The sequence below is a fragment of the Odontesthes bonariensis genome, chromosome 20, assembly GCF_027942865.1.
Source record: "Odontesthes bonariensis isolate fOdoBon6 chromosome 20, fOdoBon6.hap1, whole genome shotgun sequence".
Lineage (NCBI taxonomy): Eukaryota > Metazoa > Chordata > Actinopteri > Atheriniformes > Atherinopsidae > Odontesthes > Odontesthes bonariensis.
Window position 1 is genome coordinate 15,391,898 of NC_134525.1, and position 18,450 is coordinate 15,410,347.

Sequence of the window (18,450 nt, forward strand, 5' to 3'; positions counted from 1 at the left end):
GTTAGCGGTCCTGGCTCTCTCTTAATGGTTAATGTTTAATTAACACAGGTATTTTCTGACTGTTGAGATTTTGTTCACGGATTTCCAGGGAGTCCAGAAAGGGCTGGATTACCTAATGGCACCTCTGTGTGAGTTTTCTTGTGTTGTTGTTTAGGCTTTTGTGCAATTTATGAGCCCGGATTTGAGAGACTAAATGAGATAGAGATACTGATTAATCTAAATTTGTTTCAGAGGGAGTTTTGGTTTAAACTACTTAACTGAAACTCTGTCTTCACAGAGGCACATGCAACATTTAAGAATATTATTGTTTAAATCAATTTTATGTGTATTCCTTTTTTTTAACAAAATTCACGGGGGATTTAGAGAATTGGAATATCTATGGCGATACCATTTTTTTCTATTATCTTACAATCTCTGCATTTGTTTTCTTTGTGGAATTGTTTGTATTTGCCTGACAAATACATACATTTTGTATCCGTAGCCTACTGTCCGAACTTATTTCTTTGTTGTGATGCTCCCCGCGATTTAGGTTTCCAAATAGTGACTGCCTGATTACTTTTTAAGGGACACTGTGCAATTACTGCTCCTGCCTCAGTTGTTATCTCGGGTTCTGTTTAACGGGGAAATTGTCCATGCTTCGTCAGGTCGCATTACGTTGCTGCTGGCCGAGACTCAGTTGATATTTTGTGGGGTCAGTGAGACAGATGCCCATGGTGATCACTGGGGCTTCTCCGGTCCTGGATCATTACGGATCATTAATCATTCCGTCTGACAGACAACAGTGGTGAGACGCAGCCACCAGTGGTTTGTGCTGGCATGTGCGCGTGCAGCAGTGTGTGTGTGTGTGTGCGCGCGCGCGCTCGTGCATAATTTAGCCTGGAACAAAATTGAAAAAAGACGAAAATTTGAAAGGTATTTATATTTTGTGTTTTATTTCTGGCATAAAGCTTTTGTTATTAAGAGCAACCTCACGAATAAGTGATCTATAAAACTTAATTGATTGCCTTATTGAAATTCCCAGTCCTCTTGATTTCCACTCCCTTGGCAGATCTGGGAAAGCATATCTGTATCATGATCAGGATGCAGTTAGTGTCTTGTGGCAATAACAGATTGCTCTGTATTATTTTGAGCACTAATGGACATTTTTAAATGGACACAACATGCAAAATGAGGACACCGGTAGAATGTACTTTATGTACACGCAGACTATACCATGTACCATTTATCTTATTTCAAGTGAAAGCATTTTTATCACACAGCTTGTCACTGTATGTTGATATAAGTATATTGCATTGCAAAATATAGAATAACAATAGGACAAAACTGTTTGAAGTATGATCAATCTAGCATGTGAATGGTAGTAAGAAAGTCAGTTTGTATCTCTGTGAGAGAGTGACTGAGAAAGGGTCTGCTCCATCGAATGTTGAATTGGACCAGCAATCCCTCCTCGTATCATGTGAAATAACATGGACATGTGTTCGTATGCATCTACATGCTCATTTTATTCTCATCCATGTTGTAATTCAGGGATTTTTCTTAATATTATCTGAAGTCAAGCTCAGTCAAGTCCTTTAGTTTCATATAGATAGCCGCATAAATCACAAATGTGATAGAGACCTGGATTTGTATATTGGGGAGAAGGAGCAGAGTCTCTTGGAGGACAGAGATCCACATGCTGAATATCTCGGATGAGAAGCACACAATCAGGGAAGATGTATATGTCCGAGGATCTCCTGGGATCAAGCAAAGGGAACCCTGGGTTGAAAATGGGGCAATTGGTGAGTTGCAGGGATTTTTTTGTCAAAAAATTCACAGTACTCTTATCTTTGGGAGAAAAGAGAATTAAGATTACACTCTGATAACTTGGCATAATAAATAATTTGTCATGGGGAACTAATTGCAAAGGTAAGTGTTAACAGTTTCAAAGCCTGACCTCATCAATGCAAAGTAACTAACTGAAAGCCAAAAGAAGGAATTTAAAGTTTGGGTAACCCGGTTGAGGGACCTCAACAGAAGCAGACTTTGAAGTTACCTAAAGTTTAGAAGGCTGTATAAGAGGCTGCTTTCCTTTTAAACCTGGGGTCAGACGGGAGTCTTATGCTGCATCATGTTGCTGAAAATGTTAGAGAGGATGGCATGTGATATAAGTGAAGTGCAAGAAGATCCGTCTGTTATGAGGAGGAATTCCTATTCAGATGTATCATTGCATTCTGTAATTAAATGCAATCAAATGAGTACCCGGACAGATGCATCAAGGCATTTTTGGACCAAACCGCTTTATATCCTAGCTGAGGGAATGGGGGGCTGAGGAGATACCCAAAGGCTTTTCTTCTCTGGTTACATTTTTACAGCAAATAGGAAAGCTGAAGGGACATAACAGAAATGCAGCAGAGGGTAGACGTCAAATTTTTCCGTTGCAGATTGGCTCAGTAACCACTAGGCTTTACTGTCAGCTCATGTCACACATTTTGTGTTTTGTTAGATTTCTTCATGGCCAAAGTTTAAAAATGCTCATACAGGCAATGTTTATCAGATGTTTGCCAATATTTGTTATTTGTGTTATTCTTTTTTTTTTTAAATTTGATCATTTTATGGATTTGTGTACCAGTCACCATACAGTTATATCACACACGGCTCCTTTATTGTGAGCAGACACTGATCAGAAACAAGATAGCTGAAGGCTTGTTTCCTATCTGTGTCACGTGGGTTTAAAAACAAACATCCAAATTTACTTTTGCAACATTTTTAACACTAGAACCCTGCCTATTTTGGAGGCAAACATTTTATACTTCTTTGTAACATTATTAGCAAAGCTTAAGATGCTGCCTTGTTTGTATAGGGGATCTCAATGTTGGGAAAGCATCTACTTAAAGAAAGAGGTTCACAAACAGAATTATCTTAAGTTTAATTGCTCTCATTTCCTGTGGTGCCTGTACAGAAAATGGGACTTCCTGCAATATAATAACCATGAAAGGAGCCACGATAAAGTTCTTGTGATTTGAATTTGTCCTATGAGAACACGACACATACAGTTTTACATATAGGCTGCACACAGAACCCTGAGTTAAACACAAATGAAGAAAACGGGGTTGTGTTTATCCTTGTTGCAATTCAGCTGTACCCTCTGATGAGTTGTCACAGAACAGTATGTAAATTCCTCCCCTTGTAAATTCCATGTCAAGATATGGTCCCTCACCACTTACTCTGCCGTCTTGTGAATACAGGGATTTAGATTTTTCATCGTGCATTTAAGATTAACACATTTTTTATGACAAAAATTGTTCAGACAAAAAATTTGTGAAAGAAACATTTGGAAGTATATTTCATATGGAGACATATCTTGCACAGTTGTAGAGTATTCTTAAATATGAGAAGTTTAGATCGATCTAATTGCCTGAAATGGCAATGTTAGTCATCATTTTTGCGTCAAACTCAGCTTTGCACCGCTGCTTTTTATTACTGGCTATTACTGGAAATTTTCATCAGTCGCAGATCTGGTGTGTGAAAAGTAAAGGATGTACCTTTAAGTCAGTGTGTTAGTGACACTGTGGGTGGCCTAATGGGATGCCCTTAAAGCCTGTCTTATACAGAAGATTACCGTGCCTTCATGTCATGAAGCTTGCCAAGGTATTTGAACATCAGACTGGTTTCACCACGAGCGCCACAAGTCATGGTCTTCAGTTCCTTAATGGAATTCATGACATACTGGTAAGCGAATGAGCCAAATTACAGTATTTAGCTGCATCCTGTTGCCAACACAAATGCTTACCGTAAGTTTGAACCATTAGTTGTTGCCGGTACACTGGGGTCGCATTAGAAATAAAAAAGGAAGGAAAAAAAAAAAGAAGCCCCATCAGTTGTGGCTCATCCAAAGCAAATGAGAGAATGATCCAATACTTTCACACAATCATATGCATTCCTTTTTTGGTAGCCCTGGAGAACAGTTGGAATATCTGTCATTATGATATCATCAGCCTCCAACAGAAATATGTAAATTGATTTTGTAATTTTGTAAGAGCCCACACATTAACCAGCACACAGGTAAACCTATTACCAATCCCGTGCCGTGTCTCTGTGTGTGTGCATGTGTGTCTGAGATGTCTCCCATTAGGGGGTGATAATGATAGGATTAAGGCAGGAGGAAGCAGACTGGTTTGGCTCAGATTAGAGTAGCTCTGTACTTGGTGTGTTACTATGTTTGGATGTCTTTGTATCTGCACATTCTTGTGTTTTGGGCACGTGCGTGTTTGCCATGCATTAAAACAAATTAATCACAGCTGGTAAACAAGGTCTAGTTGTTAATCGCACTGCCCGTTTCTTTACCTATCGGCCCTCTTCTGTCTAAAAAGCTTTATTCTGCTTTTTGAAAACTTATCTCTCTTTGAACACCACCTGTTTTCAGTAGAGCGAGTTCAAAGTCTTTTCCTCAGATTCCCACTCTTTCTTTCAACCTGTCTTTTAACCTTCTTTAAAAAATCCAATAAAAACATCTCATACTCTGTTCCTTTTTGCTCGCTGCCCCTAATGGTTTGTCTTTTCCTCCACCACTCTTTCCCCTTCGTTCAGTTTCTCTGTGCTTCTCTCATCACGGTCTTCCATTTTTCCACGTCTCATCCGCTGGGGTTTTCCGTGTTCCTGTGTGTTTCTAATTCTGTTGATCCTTACTCATCTCTCTTCAGTGGTTTTATCATTTAATCCAAATCCTTTTCCTTTTCTTTTTGTCATTTCTTATCTGCTAATTTCTTATCCACCCTTTTCTCGCTGTTTTTCACCGCTCTCGCAACTTCTTATTACAAATATGAGAAATAGATAAAAAACAAGTCAGTACTTGCTGTTTTTCAATGTAGTAATGTAATGCACGTGCTTGTGCACGCTCATGGAACTCTTAAAGGACGTTCAATGAAGTTGAAGTCAGTTTTCTGTGGAAAATCCATGATAGTCAGCAATGTAGTATGAATCTTTCTACACAAAGATTCCCTAAAAAAGAAGTACTACGTCTCCTTGTTTGTGGTGGAATAGATTCAGGGCAGGTGTCTCCACAAATCCACTGTAGCAAAATGCCCCCAGACTAGAATATTCTTATCCCTGAGCTTCACTGTGGATGTGATGCACTAAAGTATCATTCTTTCTCCTGCTTTTCCTCTAACGCATTTTGTCATATTTCTGCCTTTAGTCTCAAACTTGAATTAATCAGTAAATATGATTTAAACCAACCCCCCCCAAACTGTCATAACGAAATGCCCACCTGAAGTGTGTGGCCTTGTTTTCTCTTGCCTTGTGAGAAATGATTTGCTGTTTTGATTTCAGACCTCTTGTCGACCACTGTCTTTTCTCAGTACAGTACTTTTAAGACTTTTCAGCGTTTTCATTTTAGCAAATTGTCTGTTTGGTTGCTTTTGTCTCCCATGGATAAAGCTTGATGTATTGATGTTCCGCTGGCATAGCCGCTTTTGGTCTATCTCATTGTATTTTGAATCCAACAAATCCATTTCTGCTTGTCATTTTAGAGTGGTTATTTTGCTCCTTTAGAAACATTAAGTCTTAAAATGATTTTTCAAAGAGAGAGACCCTCTTTGCTTAGAATAACAATCTGACACTGTCCCTGAGCTTTGATCCCATCTTTCTCACATTTCTACTTGTGCGCAAATTCTCTTCCTGGAGCTTTATAAGGTATTTATAACAACTGGACAAATGCTGCAAGTTGTTCCCTTAAACAAGATACGGATTTGTAAATCAAAGTGCCATCTTCAATGAAAGGAATAACCTTCAAGAACATCTGGCCTTTTGTACAAAGCAGTGCCACAGTTTAGTTTAACTTAGTTGCTGAAATCTTAGGTTTATTTGTAAGTTACTGTATCTTCTGTATCTTCACTCTTACAAGTTGCTAAAACTTTCATGGTTCACATTGCTTGCAGACTGGCTTCTATCTGAATTGTTAGTTTTCGTAGTTGCACACCACAAGCACAGAAAAAAAAGTAGTTGTAAGGAAGTACCATAAATGTTCACTTCAGATTTGATACTTTATACTGATGTGTCATTTTCCGCGAAGAACTGAAATTCCTCTCTTGGAAGTGAACGCTATTGTGGGGTTATTGATGTTCCACCATAGGAGCAAGGCTGTAGTGATGCAAATGTCCACTGACAAGTCATACAGCATAATTCCCTTAACAGTGTCAGTAACTGTCTTTCTTTTACTCTGTCTTGCTCTGCCCTCCTTCGATTTTCATATACACACAAACCTTTCCAGATAATTCAGTGCTACCAAGTTCTGATGCACTAATTGATAAGGTGGTAGGTAGTATGTAAAATTTGTGATTCTCCATCTGTAGGTATTAATACTTGCATTCATGCTTCACTGTATGTGACTGTAAGTGTATGTGTGTGCCTGTGTAATTGGCAGTGATCAGAAAGTTATTCTAGTGGAATGTGCTCTCATTAGAACCCGTCAGAATCTGTCCACCTCATTGGACAAGGGTCTCCGAGTTGGGCAATGAGCTTGTAAGATAGCGGGAAGTGGAGAGGAGGTCAAGAGTGGAAGCAGTATTCATAAGAAAAGTGATAAAGATGAGAAGAGACATTTCAAGTAAAGAGGGTCAGAGAGTGAAGATTTCCCCCGACACCCTGTCATTCAATGTTATCATTGATATTAGAATATGCAACTGCATGAAAGTGCAGCTTTCGTCCTAGTCAGAAAATTGATCAGGCTTTGTCAACTACCGCACTTCTCGTTGGAGATACAAAGACATAAAATGTGTACAGAATAAGCGGAAATCGTAAAAACTGCTGTTAAAACCTACAAAAAAATAAATAAATCAGTAATAAGCATCCTGCAATGTGACTCAGTGCTAGCCTTTACTTGCTATGAGATTTAGTTTTGAATCCACCAAGAGTTCTTTGACTGCAGCAGCTGACTGTGCACACAAGATTTGAAAATAATGTGACTTTCCAATCTTTACAAAGTTTGACCTTATCAAGAGTTACCATAGTTAGGTGTTTCTTAGCATGCAGCCATGCTATTTTAACTGGCTATTTTCATTTACTAATGATGTAATTTATAAATAAATTTGTATTCATTGAAAATGCACAGGAATTATCAGGGAACTGCAAGATATGTCAAATACAGCTGCATGATATTGCTTTGGTACATATAATTTATTTCACCAGCACTGATTTTAAACACAACTTCTCATAAGTGACTGGTCAGTGGGTTTAGATTTAGACTATCTGGTTTGATACTTTCTGTTTGCTTTATTCTTAAGCCAAGTTCAAACTGTTAATTAACTAAGGTCATAAGGAAATAATCATGATTTTCAGAATTATGCTATTTGCCATTGCACTAATTTAGTTTTAGATGAGTAAGAGTAACTAAAAAGTTTGCCTAGATATGAAAATAATAATTAGGGTTGTAGTGATATGTCATTATGTGCTTTAGTTTGTACTATACTAATCTGTTTGACTGTTGCTCTACGCACACTTGCTATAGATCTGTTTTTAAAACTGTCAAATATGGGAGATAAGTTGATGTCCTTTTTTAGGACATACAGGAGCAGCAGAGCTGGTTCATGTCATTGGAAACCATGCACTGATTAATTATAAATACATTATTTAGTAAAAAAAAACACATTGCATGTAGTACTTAATGAGTCTTTGAGTTGATCAGTATTACTTACCAGATTAGTTGTCGCCAGGTAAAAATAATAAGTAAACTTTACAAAGTTGTAAGGTTTAGATTTTCTTCTATGATTTTACAGTGCAAAGTTGTTCTTAAATAACAGGCCACACCAATGCAGATTGTCGGTTCAGACTTAAACTGTTGCTTCTTCCCTCTATAGCTCAACCTATATTCAGCAACATTAACCCTTTGATCGGCACGCGCGTGATGGGTAATGAATCGTGGGATTACACTTTAAAATCTACGGCACAACATCTGTTCATCTCTAATTCACACATACATACAGGCACACACACACGCGCTCACACGCAGACACACACACTGGCACACACATACATTGTGCTGTGACTGTGTCTGTTATTTGTTATGTCTGTCCTTCACTCTTAATTTTTTGAATGCACAGATGGTATGTGTATGTATATATAGTCAAAATATGCATGTATATGTACACGTATAAGAGAGATTGAGCTTGTGTGCTTGTCTGACCATACATGTGTGTCAGCATGAGTCTACTGTCATGATGTATGTTTGATATCTTGCCACCAGCTCATGTGGAAGAGTGCTGTGGAAAAGGGCATTGTGCTGCAGCTAAGACAAATGTTGTTATTACTCTCAGCCTTTGCATTCAATTTGTTTTTTAAGCCGCTTGAATACCCCATTTACAGGCCAAGATTAAGCGAATTAATCTTTGGGCTACTTCCATTGAAGAAACACTCTTCCTCTTTCTCTTTAGGCTCGGAGAAAAAAGCTCAGACACAGAATGGGAACGTAGCCAGCTGGGTACTTGGAAAACATAGCTCTGTGCTCTTGTAGCTGAGGGAAAAGAGAGAAAGAGTGAGCGTGTCACTGTATTTCTGTTTCGGCAAAGTGAAGCTACAGTATGTGTGTGCCAGTCTTAACGGTGTGCTTGACTGTGTCAGTGTCTCACTGTGGTTTGGGTATGTTAATTTGATGAAAAAATGGAGGAGAAGAAAAACACGTATCTTGGAAACCAAATAGGAGTTGCCAGTCTTCTTTAATGAGGACAATATTTCCACACCAGCACCGCCACTTAGCTAGACTGAGTATGACATAGATCACTCTTTGTGGGTGTGTGCATTGATCGTGCTGATATCTTTGCATATGTTTGATTGTTTGGTTCCACTTGCTTGTGCTATAAATGGACACATGTACATCATGCTTCCAGGATGTGCTTGAATGAACATGTGTGTGAGATAGAGAGGAGATGGATTTCAGTTCTTAAATAAATGTGTGGTTGCATGCAGTGTGTGTGTGTTTGCGCATGTTTGTGCCTATGTGACTAGCTAAAGTACATTGTAATTGGCATTTCAGATAGGCCTTGTCTCTTGCAAGTTGTTTGAACAGCTTACCAAAATAGTAGAATTCCCTCAATTGGGTTTGTGAGATGACAAACACACAGTGTGTTTGTGTGTGTATGTTTTATATCCACGTGTAGAGCGTTTTCGTCTGAATGTCATTTTGCTTCTGTGTGCGCCGCTGCAGCACAGCTCATTCACTCCGGTAAGGACGTCCATCGTAGTCAAAGTTGTCGTCCACGTCGTAAAAATCTGATAAATATCCTGCCATGTTGCACAAAACTAGTAGTAGCAAACTCCGTGTGAAGTTAGCCGACCATCGCAGAGCACCGAGTAACTGAGCTGTGCTGCAGCGGCGCGCGGCGATGATGTCATCCCACTAGACGCGTGTAAGCCCCTGATAAGCCCCCAAGAACAACAACACGGCAGCTATGAGCTAACAGTGCAATAGTACGCGTTCATTCATTAATTCCTCTTAAAGTATTGGTGAAATAAAGATAGATAATGCCTTCTTTAGAGGCTGTATTTTTGTATATACGCGGATCTCGAGTAATCGCCGACTTTCACCAAACTGTTATCGTTGAGTAGATGAACGTATTTTATGCCAGAAATAAGGTCCAGGTTTACTTTCCCTTTAAGAGTGTAAGCATTAAGGACACCATTTTATTTTGTTATTCCAAGAATAACAAAAGAAATGTACTTCTTTCAGTATTGATCCTGGGCAAAAATCACCACTCCAGATGGGTATACTAAAACAAATTGTAAATTTATTTATGTTTGTTCAGCTTGTGTTGTGGTATGTTACATATGTTTTACCAAGAGGGCAGGATGTTCCATGCTTCCTAAAGATGACAAAGCTCAGTAACCATAAACACCCATTGAGCGTGTTTCAAGTGTTTCACGAGTTTCACGACATCTGAGATGTCTCATCACACTGGTAGTATTGAATAAAGCTCAGTTACAGCTACAAAACACAGCTCAGGTTTTTTCCCTTTTAGATGTCTTTCCATTACAGAAATAACTCTTACAGCAGTGGCACTATACCGCGGCTGATGTAAAACAACAGATATTGGATTTGAAGTGTGCTTAGTGTTGTTGCCACACGCTGTTGGGGTGGGGCATGGATTCAGTCCGGCGTTTAAAAAGAAAAATAAGCATCTTATGCATAAGTAAAAGACAACATCTGTGCTTTGATTTCAGCTTCATTGTATTTACAATTCAAATAATACAGTCAAGGAGAAAGTTAGAAGCGACAGAGTGTCGTTCTTAGTTTTCTCTCACAAAGTGCACGGTAACATCCCGGAATAACAGCGCATGTGCAAACACGTCATTAAAAGGTTCGGCTGTTCTCTGCCACTGACTAAACAGAACAGTTTAACAAACCAGCTAACTGGGGGGTCTGAAAGGGTCCAAAAAAGATGCTAAATCTAGCACCCGGTTGACAACAGTGAGATTTGCTGAAGGGTTGTGTTCAGAGATGTAACTGAGAAAAAATGGTGGAAAAAAAACCCCAGATATTTCATTTCAACAAACAAATGTTAGATATTGTTGAATATGCTGAGCCATCCCTAATTGTCAATTCAGAACAGGTGACCTGGCTTTCACAAGTCTTTGTACGTGTCTGTGGAAAACATGTCACTCCAGGTGTGTCAGTGTTTATCTCCTTATAGCAAAGACAAGGTGTGTGTGTTTTCACTACTGTAGATTTCACTGTGACTTCAAAGGGAACTTTTTGTGTGTCCAAGATGGAGACAAGGAGTTTATGGTAGATGAGTGTGGTCCATTAGCTCTGGTTCAAGGCGCTGTTACATTCTGAGCTGAAATTTGTCAGACAGGGGTCACTGCTTTTTCTTTATACCTTTCTTTTACCTGCTGCATTTGATATTTTTCCTTTTTGTGCGGGTTTCTCTTTACTCTCTCTCATCTCTTTCTGTTACCCATTTAGTTTGGCTTGTGTCCTTGTTTCTATATCCTTAATGTACATTTTATCTCACACTCTGACAATCCCACAGAGGCAGTGTCACAGTTATTTGCAAAGTATAAATGCATGTCGAGCTCTTTAGTGCTAACTACATATTAGTTCTGGCAGTTAAATTGTTAGCAAACTTCCATGAGGGTGATGTTGTTGATTTATGGGATGTTGGATAAACTTAAGTTCAGTTCGTCTGGAAAGGCAGGAAAAAAAAAACAATTAACACAGCTCAAAACAAATGTTTTCTGGTAAAACAAATCGGGATGCTAGGTGAGAAACTTAACTGACAAATGACAGACTTATTTGACAAAAAGTAGTTCTAGTTTTCAACCTTGGTGAAATATATTCACCCTAATCAAATCTACTTTTGATTACTCATCAACATGTAACAAGAATGTATTTGGATCAATTCTTAAGAAAGGTCTTCCATCCCTAGCAACTGGATGTATTGTCAAAAAATTGGAGAATGTGCTATCAGGAACAAAAACTGCCCCAGAAATATTTAGTGGCTGCTTGGACTGAATTATTATTATGAAATCAAGAAAAACAGTTGAGAAACAATAGCGAGGAAGAATCTTTGCTTTATGAATCACTACATTCTATGACGGCTTTAGGTTGTTGTAAATTGTTTTCTTTTAGGAATAAACTGTGTGCATGGACTGGATTGGATTACTTATATATTTGCCGCCACCCATTTTGCCATTACACCCTGCTGATATGCTCTCCAGGATTCATTCTTGTTAATCCCAACCTTTGTGGAAAGAGGTGAAATTGCTAATTATCGACATAGTGCCAAGTGAGTTTATTAACAATGAGCTCAATTTAGAGATATTGAAAGTGCCACAAAGACAATATTAAAAAAGTCAGGCAAGCAGTAGATTAAGTTCTGTCAATCCTTTAGCAGCTCAGTTTATTAATTTGGAATTTCATTAATTACCTCATTAAAGAGTTGGTTAATGAATGCTTTCTATTGAAATTCCACAAGGTGCTTTCCTGTTTTAGCGTCCAAGTTGACATTTTAGGATGTTAGTTTTAATATCATTGCTTAATAAACGCTCATCCTGTCTTCTGGCATCACATTTAGTTGTATATAGATGAAATAATAATGGCCAACATGGAGGGGATTAGAGTATGGCGATCACAGATCATTTTCAGCTCTTTAATCTGCAGAAGAGAGATGCTGACCTAGTAAATGACAGACAGAAACCCACACGCATAAAAGGCAGATGAGCAGACAGAAAGCATCAGATATGATTTATAGATTTATCTACTCAGCCGGCGCCCTACCATGTTTCTGTATATCAGAAGGTTGAGTGATGGATGGAATGTTTCACCATTTTGATTTCTATTAGTGAACATCTCTGGGTTGGAATGGATTTGTCTGTGTAAGAGTATGTGCTTACACACGCTCATACAGTGCGTGCTTTTCTATGCTGGTTCCCCCAATGAGTCTGAAGAGTGTGCAGTCACACACATATTCATATATGCATAACAACTGCCGTTCTATACTGAGGAAAAAGAAAATGGAGCTACTGTTTTAATTAATAGTGTGAGCAAATCCTCTTAAAGCCATTCTTAAAGGGGCGCAATGCAAAGTACTGCCCTTTTGAAGCTGTTGAGTGCGCCCACATGGTGGGACATGATGCTCGAAGTGTGGTGCGGAAATTGCTGTGATTTGCTATCAAGGCTAATGGATGAAACTCCTAGGCTGTTTTTTTGTGTGTTGTTGTTATGTAAAGTATTTAATTGACATATTTCAAATCTTCATCTTAAAAGAGAGTAAAGCGGTAAGTTTTATCAGCATGCACTCTCACTGGCTGACTCATTGACAGTAAATGCTTCAGAAGATTTGGTTTTATGTTTGCAGCGTCTCACCATCTGAACTTCCAGACAGTTTATCAGGAGTGAAAAAGGTCATGAAAAAATCTGAAGGGAATACTGCAGACATTTGGATTCTTACACGCTACCTCCGAAAATATCTGGAAAATTTCAGTACTGCGGTGTGTGTGAAAAAATGGCTTTAGCCACATGTTGGCATTAAACAGTGGGCGTGTAGGATGGATGTGATCACCACCAGATTATAGTCCCCTTTTCCTAATTGGGGATTGGCAGAATATGTGTATTTAAATTTTCAATGGAAATAATTAATTTTCTATGGAGGAGCACTATTCAAACTGTTGGAAAGTTAAAAGTGTAGCAGAGAAACAGGTGCATGTTCGTCATGTATCCTTTATGGTGTGTAAATTAACTCATAGGTATTTGGAAGTGCTTATGTGTGTCCTTCCAGCTACTATTTGTATTTAAAAAGGTGTTACCTTAAGCTTACCTTGGAATATAATATAATGTAATATAATATAATATAATATAATATGATATAATTTGGGCAGCTGCATTAAGTCTTCTCCTGCATATTTGGAAGATTTTCAATGGGTTATGGTCTGGTCCCTGGGGTAGCCAATCCAGGATCCCTGTCAGGATCCCTGAACCACCATCAGCGAAAAAAAACCAAAACATTAGCAACTCCCACACTTCATAGGGAGGAATGGGGGATCCTGTGAAACTGTCTTAATGTAGTGTGTGTGCATGTGTTTTTGTTTGTGTATTTTATATACGTTATACTCTTTGCGTGTTTGTAGTGTATCTGGGGCTGTTAGTATATGTAGGTTAAAGGTGCAAATCCTCAGATTCCCCCATGATAATAGATCGGTTTGGACATAAATTACTGAATACAATTTTTCAGTTAATAATTTAAATTCAGTTGTCTAAATTATGAGCAAAACATTTATTACACTATAACATTTGAAACAGTTTAAAAAGTCATATCCATCCATGTGGTGGTGATATTAATGCTGATAATTCTGAATAGGCTCACAGTACAAACATCCACTTCATAGGGAGCAGTGCTCTTTAGATTTACTCTGAGGCATATTTCTGTAGGAGGTATAACCAGAGTATTAAGAGATATATATATATATGTAGATATATATATATATATATATATATATATATATATATAGTGTCATGCATCTGCTTGTAACCGTGGAATTATTTCCTGTATAGATTTGCATAATGCTGTCTATTGACTGCTAAACTGAGTTTGAACCTAAATTCTCGGGCTAATAGGTGTTCTCGGTCAGAAAACAGCAGTTATTTTTCTGTCTTCCTAAACTAATTTTATGGTCTATTGGACTAAAATCTCTTAGATCTTAGATCAACAACTAAACAAACCATTTTCAGAAACTCCTTATTAACCAGCAGAACTGTTTAAATTGACATAAAAGCTATAGCCACACACATCTACTCTTTTATTGACAATGCAGGACATATAGTGCATCAAGAAAGACATATTTAGTATGCCCTAACTGAAGTTTTAAGAGCTTGTTTTAGAACAGGAAAACTAGTCATTTTCCTGCACTTTAGCTTGAGTCAGCGCTTATAATCTTGATCTCTGGAGAATCAGCAGGTATTATTACTGAAAACACTAAAGAATTAAGGCAGTATGCACAATGTACACAATATGACTATTTTAGCTGAATTATTTTGTATATCCAAAAAATGATGAGCAAACATAAAATATTTTTTTCAAAGGTCAGTGGTTGTTTAATGTAGCCTGTCTGCTTCGGTTCTGCAACAGAAAGACATCTCATTATGAAATAGAGTAAGGATTAGATGACTTGACTTTTGATTTCTTGGACCATAGTTGTGGCTTTTGTTGTTGCATTTATATCATTATGTCAGTGAATATGAGTATGATTTACTGCCTGCAAACAAAATTGTTCTTTTAGGATAATGATTAACATTATTTGAGATATAATAATATGTTCTTTATTATTATTGGATTAATACTTAGCTCATATCAGTCATATCAATGACTTGCATAGAGAAGAATAAAACAACACGTCTTTCTTAACTCTGAATGACGACCATTTTAAGAGCTGCTTAAGCTGTCTCTCTAACAATCCTGCTAGAATGCCCTATCAGACAAATCCCCAAATACCTAAATCTTGACTGTGTCAGCAATGTCAAAAGGATGCAGTTTGACTTTATATGAAACTGCATCCCTTACAAAACACACCCCTTGGATTTTGGTTTTCCTTAATAGCGGAATGGGCATTCAGGGTTAGGTATTATGAGGGCTTTCTCCCCACTTCATGGAGAGCTGTCAACAAGATTTTATTCAGTTGTTGGTACTGATGCCTTAGGAATGGCACATGCTAGCAAATCAGCATTACTTTATGTACTGAAGGAGCAGGAAAACATGAACGCCTGATCAAGAAGTCCTTGTGAGCTTTCGGTGCACAGTGAATATGTCCTTGTTGTATTCAGAGTGCAATGTGTATGCGAGAGAGTGCATTTTTGTGCAGTGTATTATGTGTTTTAGTCAAAAGACGGGTCTAAATGACTTCTTTTGATAGCAAATGTGTGGCTGCAGGAAGCTCTTTTTTCGCCCACCATACCAGCTAACTATGAATAATGTATCACGCCTGCTTGTTGCTCACCATACTTCACCTGACTTTTTCTTCTCTCTTTCCTATGGCACTCCAGTCCCTTTGGAACTTTGTCCTGGTTGTACTTCCTGTAAACTGAATATTGGTTTCTTTCTGGTTAGATTATTGGCTGTGTGCCATAATATCCACCTGTCCCAGTGTTGAAAGCATTACAACTTTGGATGTGAAATTTTCCTTGTATCATTGCACTACCAATATCTGTGTAACCGCCGGGGCTCGATGGTTAGTTTAAAACATCAGTTACTCTCACGTTTTCTCTTTTAAATCCTCTTCAAACTTCTTCAAAACAACCAGCTCACCGCAGTCTTTCTTCTGTGTACCTTCACCATATCCAAATCTCAAAATTTTGTGCTCTGTTCACCTCCTTTTAACTTTTATTTCTATGTTTTCTATGCTTTCCTCTTGGTATCACCACTAGAACCAAATGTGCAAAATGGCATTTGTTTGTGATAAGTGTACACACAGACTAATTCATGTGCAAACACACCTGCTGAACATATCAGTTAGAGCATTCACAGTCGTGCCGTATACAAAACAGGAGATTTTTGAAATCCCAGTTGGCGCACAGGCAGTTTTTAGGACCGGCAAAATAAGTGATATCTCACACACATGTACTATGTATCCAAGACACCGACATTAAATATATTAGATAATATTTTGGCCCCCCAAATATAGTTGGGAGTAAGATTATAATAAATGTGTAAATACAGATAAAAAGGAATAGAAGTAACCAATAACAATGTGGATTAGTGTGGAAAAAGAGTGAGACAGAAACAAATTGAGTGCAAAACAACAAAATCTTAATAGGAACAGTGAGGCATATACTAGCATAGAATGTGAAGAATGCGGCTACCTAAATCCCAAAACATGAAAAAAAAAAAAAAAGCTTATCATTTTTAGGTTGGTATATTCCCCTGTGAAGTCCCATTATATACTTCACCTTGTGGTCTGTACAGGATTAACGTTTTGTAGTTAGTTCACTAGAGTAATCTTTTTACACACAGAATCATTTGATGTGATCTATGGGCCAGGTTATTATCAAAATGACGAACGAGGGAACATCTTTTAGAAGGTGGATGTTCTAACCCTTTGGTGTAGTAGTTCAGAGACCAGAATAAGTGCCCAGGTTAGATTAATTACAACTCAGTTTTATTTATTTAAAGACAAATCACAACAAATGTCATCTCAAGGCCCTTCAAAGATACTGTCCTTTTCAATTATAATTCAGTTTATTGGGTTCCAATCATAATCCAAGAAAATCAAGTGAATTAAAATCCAAATTTGTCCAATTCATACAATGCCAGTACTAAAAAATGCATTTAATCCCCCATCCCAAGTATGCACGAGGAGACGAAGGTGGAAAAGGAGTACTTTTTCCTGAATCTTTTTTAGCGTTACAACCCTCTTATGAAGTCTGAAATTCTGAACTTTGTGTTAAAAAATATGGATTATTCTCTGGAAAGTATGAAGCTACATAAACCCTAAAAAAGCAGTGAAATCAATGCAGCTAATTAAACACTGGCAGCTGTACCACAAAGCAAGAAATTGCTAGCTGGTGTGACACAATGTAAACCTCCACTGAGAGAGAACAAGCAGTGCAGCAGTGGCTGTGATCTTTGTTTATAGCAAGGCTTTTCTCTTTAGGCTATGTGTGGTCACACAAAAAAGGGGTGTTTTATGAAAAATTTGTGCTTCTTCTACATGAAATATTTAAATCACCCAACACACAATTCATACAAGGAGCAGGTTTGAAAAAATATTTTTTATTTAATATGCTCTGATATAAAGGCGTAGACAAATTAATATCCTGATCAGGTATGTAACAGCCTCAGAGTTGTGTAGATCTAAGGCTGTTAGATACCTGATCAGGAAATGAATACCTGGCCCTCTGAAGTCTCTCCAGCAGATCATCAGTACTTAGCATGGGATAAGAATGAAAACAAGAAATACTGCTTAGCTTCCTCAAGTCTTAACAGAACTGAACTTGAGTTGGGTTTGTCAACTTTTTTTTTTATGGTTTAATTGGTCTCATATCGGACATCATCTGGACCTCATTCTTTCATCATTTTCTCTGGTATTCTCTAAGGCTTTTCAGATGAAAGTGGTGTCAAAACTGATGTCAGCTGTGCCAGAACAGTGATGAAAATAATATTTTCAGCTAACCTCGATCATACCTCTGGTCTTGAGTCAGGTGATCTGGAGGGTTGATATGATCCCCTGTAGTTGGAGTCTAGTCCCCCTTTTTTTTTTTAACAGGAAAACAGAGCGAGTATGGAGAGTGTCCCTTTTTTTCAACAGGAAAACACAGTGGGTAAAGTGTTAATAGAGAGAGTTGTTACAACACAGATGTATGCCACAGAGTTTTGGTGAACTAAGTTGTTCATAATTGGCATAAATAAAGCCTTGTCCTTCAACCCCAAAAGGGATATTTGCACTTCTTTCAAGTTATTACATTCTTGCTTAAAACATTGTTTGACATTGAGGATTTCAGGGTTTGTTTATCATCAGTGTCAGCTATGCCTTTATATCAGAATCATTAATTGTAAAATCAACATCATGTTTATTCACAATCCTTCGTTTGTCATTCACATCATTAGCATCATCAGTGCAAGGCACCACACACAACTCAACTGACTTAGATTATTTTAGAGAGCTAAAGAAACATGTAAAGTTTTTTTTTTTTTTTTACCATCCCTGATGTCCAAACTATCAACACTAGACAAACTGTAAGTTTTTCCCTCTCCAAACTCTGGTTTTCAAATAGTCACCTTTGTTTTGGAGGGATCCCAGTGACCGGCTTCTTCTCCTGACTTCAGATTATACTCCTTCCCCCATGTATCGACCTGTAATTTGAGCACATGTTGCTCTCAGACTGATTGTAGTGTTTAATTGGATGGATGGGCAATTGCAGGGGAAATGTTGGCATGATGTTGCAAGCTGGCTCATCAGTGGTTTGTAGTCCCAGAACCAATCCTTAACCAG

At 38.0% G+C, this 18,450-nt stretch overlaps 1 protein-coding gene across 3 annotated transcripts in view; it reads left to right on the forward strand.

Annotated features, from left to right (window-relative positions):
• Window positions 1–18,450, forward strand: part of cntnap2a (contactin associated protein 2a) — a 350,220-nt gene that overhangs the window by 715 nt on the left and 331,055 nt on the right. The window lies entirely within an intron of this gene.